The sequence below is a fragment of the Zeugodacus cucurbitae genome, chromosome X, assembly GCF_028554725.1.
Source record: "Zeugodacus cucurbitae isolate PBARC_wt_2022May chromosome X, idZeuCucr1.2, whole genome shotgun sequence".
Classification (NCBI taxonomy): Eukaryota; Metazoa; Arthropoda; class Insecta; order Diptera; family Tephritidae; genus Zeugodacus; species Zeugodacus cucurbitae.
In genome coordinates, this window is record NC_071672.1 from 1,408,502 (window position 1) to 1,420,000 (window position 11,499).

General features: G+C 37.5%; 1 non-coding gene across 1 annotated transcript in view; it reads left to right on the forward strand.

The window, feature by feature from the left end:
* Positions 1-10,568: 10,568 nt before the first annotated feature.
* Positions 10,569-11,499, forward strand: part of LOC128923322 (small subunit ribosomal RNA) — a 1,990-nt gene continuing 1,059 nt past the window's right edge. Inside the window, exon 1 of the ribosomal RNA XR_008472289.1 lies at positions 10,569-11,499. This exon is cut by the window's right edge and continues 1,059 nt beyond it. This is a non-coding gene — a ribosomal RNA (small subunit ribosomal RNA).

Sequence of the window (11,499 nt, forward strand, 5' to 3'; positions counted from 1 at the left end):
AAATTTATGTATTGTCTGTTATAATTTAAATATTTCAAACATATTTTTATGAATGACATTTGTAAAACATATGTTGCCCATAACGTTGCCATATATCATAATAAAATTTTATAGAAATTAAGCATTGACTGTGAAACGCAAACGACTACTCAGTTTGCAACAATACTTAGCTAAGATTTTATTTAGGCACAACTTAAGTATGGACTGTGAAACCGGGCATTAGCCATACAAAATTCTATACCTAAATGCAAATAAATGAATTTTTTTTTTTGCATTAGGAAATACATGCAGAAATCAACTCTGCGATTTCCTAAATTCCTCTGAAATCTCCCAAATTCGAGGAAGATTTACTGGAAAAGAGTGGCAGCATTGCTTATTTGTCTGACCATACATATGTACATAACTTTATTTATGTGTGCGGATTGTATGTGATTTTTTCTTAAATTTAGAATATTGGAAGTCATAGATTCGTATAACTTTACCACAAATAATATAAACTTCAAACAACGCATTTTCATTTAATGTTTTTAGCAAGTGGCAGCTTTTGTTATGACAGCCTAAATCCATGAAAATTTAGAAAGGAATGTAGCGCCATCTACTGTAACATAGCGCACTTTGCGCCACCAACTGGTGGATAGCTCTTTGCTAATAATCTATATATATAAAATTAAGTGGCAAAACTTCCTGTTCGCATACTCCTCCTAGACGGCTTACCCGATTTCAATGAAATTTTCAGGGGTGATTGGGGTCTGTGTGGAGGGTGCACATAAGAAATTTAATGTGTGTAGCATTGCACGTTTTGCAAAAAAAAAAAAAAATATACTTCCCGCTTATATAAATTCTCATGAAATAATGTTTTGCCGATGAAATGTTCAGCGATTGATATGCTTGACCATGAGCTTCAACGGGAACAACAATACGATTGCAATGAATTGCGTGCTTTCATACAAGCTAACATTACGAAATTGAATATTCAGCAGAAAAATGCTTATGATAAGATTATACGAGCGGTTGACAATAACGCCAGTGGATTCTACTTTCTGGATGCGCCCAGTGGTACAGGGAAAACGTTTCTGATCTCTTTGATTCTTGCTACTATACGGTCACAGCAGAAAATTGCGCTGGCAATTGCTTCGTCAGGCATCGCTGCTAATCTACTTGCTGGCGGCCGAACAGCACATTCTGCGTTGAAATTACTGTTGAACATCCAAGTCGTTGAAACACCAACGTGCAACATATCGAGGAATTCAGCAATGGCAAAAGTTTTGCGAGGAGCTGGAATAGTTCTATGGTATGAGTGCCCAATAGCAAACAAAAAGTCATTAGAAGCCTTTAATAGAACAATGCCAGATTTACGCCAAAAGCAACAACTTTTAGGCTGAGCATTAGTCTTATTATCCGGCGATTTTCGGCAAACTTTGCCAGTCATTCTTCGATGAACTCCTGCAGACGAAATAAACGAATGTTTAAAATCGTCAGTTTTGTGGAGATATGTTCAAAGGCTGACTCTTACCATCAACATGCGAGTCCAATTGCAAAACGATCGATCCGCAGCGGCGTTTTCGAAGCAGTTGTTGGACATTGGCGAAGGCAAAATACCAATCGATGATACCGGTTTGAACACATTGCCGAACAACTTTTGTACACTTTTACAATCGAAAGAAGAATTGATTGAAAGTGTATTTCCGAATATTGTTCAACACTATCAACGCCACGATTATTTAAGTGAACACGCACAACACAACAGGGCATGCACCTGGAATGTCCGGACCCTTAATTGGGAAGGTGCCTCTGCCCAGCTGGTTGATGTCCTCATACGACTTAAGGCTGACATCACCGCCATCCAAGAAGTGCGATGGACGGGACAAGGACGGAAGAAGGTGGGTCCTTGTGACATCTACTACAGCGGCCATATAAAGGAGCGCAAATTTGGTGTTGGATTTGTGGTGGGAGAGAGACTCCGTCGCAGAGTCCTGGCATTCACCCCGGTGGATGAACGTCTAGCCACAATCCGCATCAAAGCGAGGTTCTTCAACATATCGCTGATTTGCGCCCACGCCCCAACGGAAGAGAAGGACGATGTGACCAAAGATGCTTTCTATGAGCGCCTAGAACGCACCTATGAGCGCTGCCCCCGCCACGATGTAAAAGTCGTGCTTGGTGATTTTAACGCCAGGGTGGGTAAAGAAGGTGTCTTTGGCACAACAGTCGGAAAATTCAGCCTCCATGACGAAACATCGCCAAACGGCCTGAGGCTGATCGACTTCGCTGGGGCCCGAAATATGGTCGTCTGTAGTACCAGATTCCAGCATAAGAAAATACATCAAGCTACTTGGCTGTCTCCTGATCGAAACACGCGGAACCAAATCGATCACGTTGTGATAGACGGAAGACATGTCTCCTGTGTTTTAGACGTGCGTACGCTCCGAGGACCAAATATAGACTCGGACCATTATCTGGTCGCAGCGAAGATACGCACCCGCCTCTGTGCAGCAAAGAATGCCCGTCAACAAACACAAGGAAGGTTCGACGTCGAAAAGCTGCAATCGCAACAGACAGCCACGAAATACTCTACTCGACTTGCACTCCTGCTCTCTGAGAGCACTCATCAGCATCTCGGTATAAGGGAACTGTGGAACGGCATCTCAAACTCACTGCGTACCGCTGCAGCCGAAACAATTGGTTTTCGGCAACGACAAAAAACAAGCTGGTACGATGAGGAGTGCCGTCTCGCAGCGGAGAGAAAACAGACTGCCTACCTCGCAACATTGCAAACGACCACAACACGTGCGGGATGGGATAGATAGCGAGAGCTGAAGAGGGAAGCGAGACGCATTTGCAGACAAAAAAAGAAAGAGGCCGAAATGCGTGAGTACGAAGAGCTTGAGAAGCTGGCAGACAGAGGGAATGCTCGAAAATTTTATGAAAAAATGAAGCGACTTAACGAAGGTTTCAAGACCGGAGCATCCTCATGTAGAGACCAAGGTGGTAATCTGGTAACCGATGTCCAGGGCATACTGGGATTATGGAGGGAACACTTCTCCGACCTGCTGAATGGCAGTGAGAGTACAACACCAGGAGATGGCGAACCCGATCCCCCAATCGATGACGATGGAACAGATGTTCCATTACCCGACCATGAAGAAATTCGAATAGCAATTACCCGCTTGAAGAACAACAAAGCAGCGGGGGCCGATAGATTACCGGCAGAACTGTTCAAATACGGCGGCGAAGAACTGATAAGGTGCATGCATCAGCTTCTTTGCAGAATATGGTCGGAAGAAAGCATGCCTGACGATTGGAATCTCAGTGTGCTCTGCCCAATCCATAAAAAGGGAGATCCCACAATCTGCGCCAATTACCGTGGGATCAGCCTCCTAAATATCGCATACAAGGTTCTATCGAGCGTATTGTGTGAAAGACTAAAGCCCACCGTCAACAAACTGATTGGACCTTATCAGTGTGGCTTTAGACCTGGAAAATCGACAACTGACCAGATATTCACCATGCGCCAAATCTTGGAAAAGACCCGAGAAAAGAGGATCGACACACACCACCTTTTTGTCGATTTTAAAGCTGCTTTCGACAGCACGAAAAGGAGTTGCCTTTACGCCGCGATGTCTGAATTTGGTATCCCCGCAAAACTAATACGGCTGTGTAAATTGACGTTGAGCAACACCAAAAGCTCCGTCATGATTGGGAAGGACCTCTCCGAGCCGTTCGATACCAAACGAGGTTTCAGACAAGGTGACTCACTATCGTGCGACTTCTTTAACCTGATGCTGGAAAAAATTATAAGAGCTGCAGAGCTAAACCGAGAAGGTACAATCTTCTACAAGAGTGTACAGCTCCTGGCGTACGCCGATGATATTGATATCATCGGAAGCAACAACCGCGCCGTTTGTTCTGCTTTTTCCCGCATGGATAAGGAGGCGAAGCGAATGGGTCTGGAGGTGAATGAGGACAAGACGAAATATCTCCTGTCATCAAACAAACAGTCGGCGCATTCGCGTCTTGGCTCCCACGTCACTGTTGACAGTCATAACTTCGAGGTCGTAGATAATTTCGTATACCTGGGAACCAGCATCAACAACACGAACAATGTCAGCCTCGAAATCCAGCGCAGAATAACTCTTGCCAACAGGTGCTACTTTGGACTGAGTAGGCAATTGAACAGTAAAGCCCTCTCTTGACGAACCAAAATCAAGCTCTACAAGTCGCTTATCATTCCCGTCCTGCTTTACGGTGCAGAAGCTTGGACGATGTCAACATCAGATGAGACGACACTAGGAGTTTTCGAGAGGAAAATTTTGCGCAAGATTTATGGTCCTCAGAACATTGGCAACGGCGAATACCGCAGACGATGGAACGATGAGCTGTACGAGTTATACGACGACATTGACATAGTTCAGCGAATAAAAAGACAGCGGCTACGCTGGCTAGGTCATGTTGTCCGAATGGACGAAAACACTCCAGCCCTGAAAGTGTTCGATGCAGTACCCGCCGGAGGAAGCCGAGGAAGGGGAAGGCCTCCACTCCGTTGGAGGGACCAGGTGGAGAGCGACCTGGTTACACTTGGGATCTCCAACTGGCGCCGAACTGCGAAGGAGAGAGACAGGTGGCGCACTATCGTCGATTCGGCTATAACCGGCTAAACGGTTGCAACGCCAATCAGATACATACATACATACACGCAATATTGGCGCCAAAAATGTACACGTCAACGAAATCAATTTTGCCATTCAAGAAAAGTTGTCAGGAGGAGCTACAACATGTACATCGATTGATAGCGTTTTGAATCAAGATGAAATAGTCAATTATCCAACTGAATTCTTGAATTCTTTGGATGCCCCCGGTCTGCCACCGCGTCGTTTGGTCCTGAAAGTCGGTTCACCCATTATACTTCTACGAAATCTGAAGCCACCGACTTTGTGTAATGGCACAAGACTTTCAGTCAAAAAATTGTGGCCAAATTTGATTGAAGCAACAATACTAAATGGCAAGGCAGCAGGTGAAGTTGTACTCTTACCACGCATTCCCACGATTCCAACGGACATGCCGTTTGAATTTAAGCGCTTGCAATTCCCAGTACGTCTTGCCTTTGCGATGACCATCAACAAATCGCAAGGGCAAACGTTTCTAGTGTGCGGCGTCAATTTGGAAGAACCGTGCTTCTCCCACGGACAATTGTTCGTCGCATGCTCGAGACTGGGAACACTAAAGTGCTTATACATTTACGCGCCAGGTGTAAAAACCAAAAATGTTGTTTACCAATATGTTTTACAAATGTTTTATAAATAAGTAACAGTTTTACAACAATAAATAAAACACAAAGTAAAAAATCTTAAGAGTTTTAATCGATTTAGGTGTAGCAAAGCGCACAGGGTAACAGCTAGTAAACAAATAATTTGCAATAAATAAATAATGCGACTATAAGGAGAGTTATAAACTATCCTATCTTTCAAGTTGGACCAAACTCCACACAGTGTTAAAAATTTCATTAAAATCGGTTCAGTAGTTTAGGAGTCCATCGAAAACAAACAACGTGACACGTGATTTTTATATATTAAGATATATATGTGTGTGTTGTAATATGCATACCGTATATATTTATATTATAAATAATTTATATATATGTTTATATATGTATTTTTTTTGTATATATATATAATATAGAAGAAAAATCTAAGTTTAACATTATTAATTAAGTTTGATAGTAATAATTTAGATTAAGTATTTTATATTATTACTAGCTGACCCGGCGAACTTCGCCCCGTCCAATTTTTATTTGAAATAGTTAAAACGCTTTTTGGACTCTGTTCATTGCTTATTTGTCTGACCATACATATGTACATAACTTTATTTATTTCACGGATTGTATGTGATTTATTCTTAAATTTAGAATATTGGAAGTCATAGATTCGTATAACTTTACCACAAATAATATAAACTTCAAACAACGCATTTTCATTTAATGTTTTTAGCAAGTGGCAGCTTTTTGACAGCCTAAATCCATGAACATTTAAAAAGAAATATAGCGCCATCTACTGTTACATAGCGTACTTAGCGCCACCAACTGGTGGATAGCTCTTTGCTAATAATAAACAAATAATTTGCAATAAATAAATAATGCGACTATAATGAGAGTTATAAACTATCCTATCTTTCAAGTTGGACCAAACTGCACACAGTGTTAAAAATTTCATCAAAATCGGTACAGTAGTTTAGGAGTCCATCGAAAACAAACAATGTGACACGTGATTCACGTATTGAAAAAAATAAAATATATATATATAAGAATCTTCATAAATTAATTGAATATAAGAAAACATTTTTTTTTTTGAACGCGAAGTACTTTATTTTCTCAATATTCATTGAGAACATAAGGTAGTGTTATAGATTGTTATCAAACGACTATTACAATATACTGAAAAACAATTGAAATATACAAAAATTTATATATAATGGTATATTGTATAGTTGTTAGAGAGAATCTTAACATAAAGATACAGATTTTTGAACGCAAAGTACTTTATTTCTCAATATTCATTGAGAACATTAGGTAGTGTTATAGATTGTTATCAAACGACTATTACAATATACTGAAAAACAATTGAAATATACAAAAATTAATATATAATGGTATATTGTATAGTTGTTAGAGAGAATCTTAACATAAAGATACAGCTTTGAACGCAAAGTTATCAAACGACTTTTACAATATACTGAAAAGCAATTGAAATATACAAAAATTAATATAATGGTATATTGTATAATATAAAAACTATGTTTGGTTAAACGGCGGAAATAAAAATGATTATATTTACGTAGCCAAATGCATCGTCATCGTATTAGTGACGCGCATGAAGGAATTAAGGAGATTCCAACTGTCCCTCTAATTTACCCTGCGGGTTTGGGTAAAGAATATGCCCGAGGTAAGGCATGCCTGTCGTAAGAGGCGACTAAAATCCAAACATGCACAAATAGATAACAGGCTGATGCTAATGGCTGATACTCAGGCTGTTATCTATGCGTGCTAGATAATATATTTCATGGCTTGAACGGAATTATGTTATCTTTTTGATTTAGCTTTTTCCAAAAAGGAATTGGTCACTCCTTTCAAAAAGGGCAATTGTGTTCAAGCCACAATTGCCTACCAGTGCAGAGCAGTATGGAAAGGCTCAACTGGAAGTAGCTTCGGCTACAAAGTCTTACCAGAGACTTAAACTCGGTGCCACGGGGAGCAGGAGCCCAGGAGGCTTCGGTTTCCGCCTGCTCGTTGGGTTACGGCCCTTCGGGGAGTATCGTGGTGGCTGTGGTTTCTAAACCTGAACCGATTTTAATGAAATTTTTAACACTGTGTGCAGTTTGGTCCAACTTGAAAGATGGGATAGTTTATAACTCTCCTTATAGTCGCATTATTTATTTATTGCAAATTATTTGTTTATTATTAGCAAAGAGCTATCCTCCAGTTGGTGGCGCTAAGTGCGCTATGTTACAGTAGATAGCGCTACATTTCTTTCTAAATTTTCATGGATTTAGGCTGTCATAACAAAAGCTGCCACTTGCTAAAAACATTAAATGAAAATGCGTTGTTTGAAGTTTATTTTATTTGTTGTAAAATTATACGAATCTATGACTTCCAATATTCTAAATTTGAGAAAAAATCACATACAATCCGTGAAATAAATAAAGTTATGTACATATGTATGGTCAGACAAATAAGCAATGCTGCCACTCTTTTCCAGTAAATCTTCTTCGAGTTTGGGAGATTTCAGAGGAATTAAGGAAATCGCAGAGTTGAATTCTGCATGTATTTCCTAAATGCAAAAAAAAAATTCATTTATTGGCATTTAGGTATAGAATTTTGTATGGCTAATGCCCGGTTTCACAGTCCATACTTAAGTTGTGCCTAAATAAAATCTTAGCTAAGTATTGTTGCAAACTGAGTAGTCGTTTGCGTTTCACAGTCAATGCTTAATTTCTATAAAATTTTATTATGATATATGGCAACGTTATGGGCAACATATGTTTTACAAATGTCATTCATAAAAATATGTTTGAAATATTTAAATTATAACAGACAATACATAAATTTATATCAAAAATTGATGAAAACAACAAAAGAACCCCAAATTTCATCACTAGCGAGTCGGAGCACCTATGGGAACTGAATGAAAAGTATAAGCTGTTATTGAGTGCAAACGAACGGACACTTGCCCTACGCTACGAAAGATGTCGCTGAAAATTCAAAGCAAATTCAAAACAAAAATCAGCTGTTATTTAAGCATTGCTTAAGCCTCCCATTTTCAGTGCTTAAGCATAACCTAAGTATGAACACGCAATGCATTAAACTGCCAAACAATTTCTGCACTGTTGTTCACACAAAAATTGAATTGATTCAAAGTATTTTCCCGGATATACAAAATAATTATTTAGATCATAACTGGCTCAGTGGGAGGGCTGTTTTGGCAGCCAAAAATGTTGATGTTGACGAAATTAACTTCCAGATACAACAGTTGTTGCCAGGCGATCTGATGTCTTTTAAATCAATCAATACTGTTGTTGATGAAAATGAAAGTGTAAATTTTCCAACTGAATTTTTAAACACTCAAGATATACCCGGAATGCCACCACATATTCTTCGGTTGAAGATTGGTTCAATTATTATTCTTCTGCGTAATTTGAATCCCCCTCGGTTATGCAACGGTACACGTTTGGTCATCAAAAAGTTAACAGGGAATATTCTTGAAGCAACCATTTTGACTGGAAAGTTTAAAGGAGAAGTGGTCCTGTTTCCCCGTATTCCAATGATACCGTCAGAATCTACGATACCATTCAGAAGACTACAGTTTCCTATTCGTTTAGCTTTTGCCATGTCCATTAATAAGTCTCAAGGCCAAACAATGTCCATTTGTGGGTTAGATTTGGATAATCCATGTTTTTCCCATGGGCAATTATAAGTTGCATGCTCACGTGTGGGAAAACCATCAAATCTATTTGTGTTAGCTCGAGACAGGTTAACCAAAAATATTGTGCACCAATTAGTGCTAAGTTAAATTAAAATGTTTATAATTCAAAAAAATAAATACTACTATTAAAAATTAAGAATTATCTATCCTAAGATTATAAAATTAAATGTTACATGTTATCAACTAACAATTTTGTGATTAACTTATTTGTTAAAAACTTGAATATTTAATCAAAAATGAACTATTTTATGAAAATTTGTGCTTATTATCAACTCTACGAAAATTTTCATCAATAATTTTAAAAATTTTTACCTCATGTTCAAATCTCAATCCCGTGGATTTTTATACCGGATATATACTAAGGTTTCCGTCTTTATTCATAAATAATAATTTCACTGTAGTGAATAGTTTACTACAACACAGCAAATCTAAAAGTGAGGAAATGTTCATTCGGAGAATTCGAATGTTTCAAACCGATTTATCGTTTAAGTTGAAAATTTTACAGTTTCATATGTACATACATACATATTGGTATGTATGTGTCATGTTAGCGTGTTGGAGAGCCATCTTCTTTATTTGTTTACACGCTACACAACAAAACAAAGAACGAACTTCGCCAAAAATATTTAAATTGATCAGAGACGTTATTCCCTGAATATATTAACATTCCATACAAATAAATGGCCTTGAACAGAGTTCAAAAAGCGTTTTAACTATTTCAAATAAAAATTGGGCGGGGCGAAGTTCGCCGGGTCAGCTAGTGTTGTATGAAACTTTGATATTAGTACTTGTATGAAAATTTTAATACTTGTATGAAATTGCATACTTAGTACTTATATGAAAATTTTCATATAAATATAAAAGTATTTAAGTGTAATATATAAATGAGAGCAAAAAAATTTATTCCTGGTTTGTTACAGTTGGTTTAAATAGAAATAATTTTGTTAATGATGAAATGTTATTAATTGAGATTATTCTTCTATACCTAACATAATGTAGTCGTTTTTTTTTTTAATTTAACTTTTTTTGGGGTTTGTTCTTCTATTCACATAAAATATATGTGGGTAAAGAATAAAATTCAATAAAGTTAAATATTTATATTATTACGCTCGAATACTTTCATATCATATATGAAATAAAATGAAAAATAATTGAATTGAAATTATTAATTTCAAATCAAAAGAAAAACGTATATACTCTTAAAAAAAGATATATACACTATATGCATTGAAATAAAGTAAAATGTATAAAAAATGATATTATTTGAAAGTTTAACAAATACAAGAAGAAACATCGTCCTTACATTAATAATTATATTATATATGTATAGAGAACGAAAATTCTTTCTCACGATAAGATACAATCTCAAAGTCCGAATAAGACCGCAATAAATAATACAATAATATGAAATTTAAATGAAATTAAGTAAATTTTTTAATCGATCATAGTAGAAGAAATTTCATAATTATTTATTGTCGCGATTTCGTTCTTCTTTGCATTTTGTATATGTCGTGTACTTAATTTTCAAATATTGAAAATATCATTATAAAAATTTATATAGTATAAAAAATATTATATAAATGAATAAAAAATATTATTCTGGTTGATCCTGCCAGTAGTTATATGCTTGTCTCAAAGATTAAGCCATGCATGTCTAAGTCCAAACAAATTAAAAGTGAAACCGCAAAAGGCTCATTATATCAGTTATGGTTCCATAGATCGTTAACAGTTACTTGGATAACAGTGGTAATTCTAGAGCTAATACATGCAAAATAAACACGGACCTTTTGGAACGTGTGCTTTTATTAGGCTAAAACCAAGCGATCGTAAGATCGTTATATTGGTTGAACTCTAGATAACTTGCAGATCGTATGGTCTCGTACCGACGACAGATCTTTCAAATGTCTGCCCAATCAACTTTTGATGGTAGTATCTAGGACTACCATGGTTGCAACGGGTAACGGGGTATCAGGGTTCGATTCCGGAGAGGGAGCCTGAGAAACGGCTACCACATCTAAGGAAGGCAGCAGGCGCGTAAATTACCCACACCCAGTTCGGACAGGTAGTGACGAAAAATAACAATACAGGACTCATATCCGAGGCCCTGTAATTGGAATGAGTACACTTTAAATCCTTTAACAAGGACCTATTGGAGGGCAAGTCTGGTGCCAGCAGCCGCGGTAATTCCAGCTCCAATAGCGTATATTAAAGTTGTTGCGGTTAAAACGTTCGTAGTTGAATTTGTGCTTCATACGGGTAGTACAGCTATAATTGTGGTATGTACATTACCTTATGTATGCAAGCGTATTACCGGTGGAGTTCTTATATGTAATTAATACAATGTATTTTTTATATATTCCTCCTATTTAAACCTGCTTCAGTGCTCTTCATCGAGTGTTGTTGTGGGCCGGTACAATTACTTTGAACAAATTAGAGTGCTTAAAGCAGGCTCCAAATGCCTGAATATTTTGTGCATGGAATAATGAAATAATACCTCTGTTCTACTTTCATTGGTTTTTAGATCAAG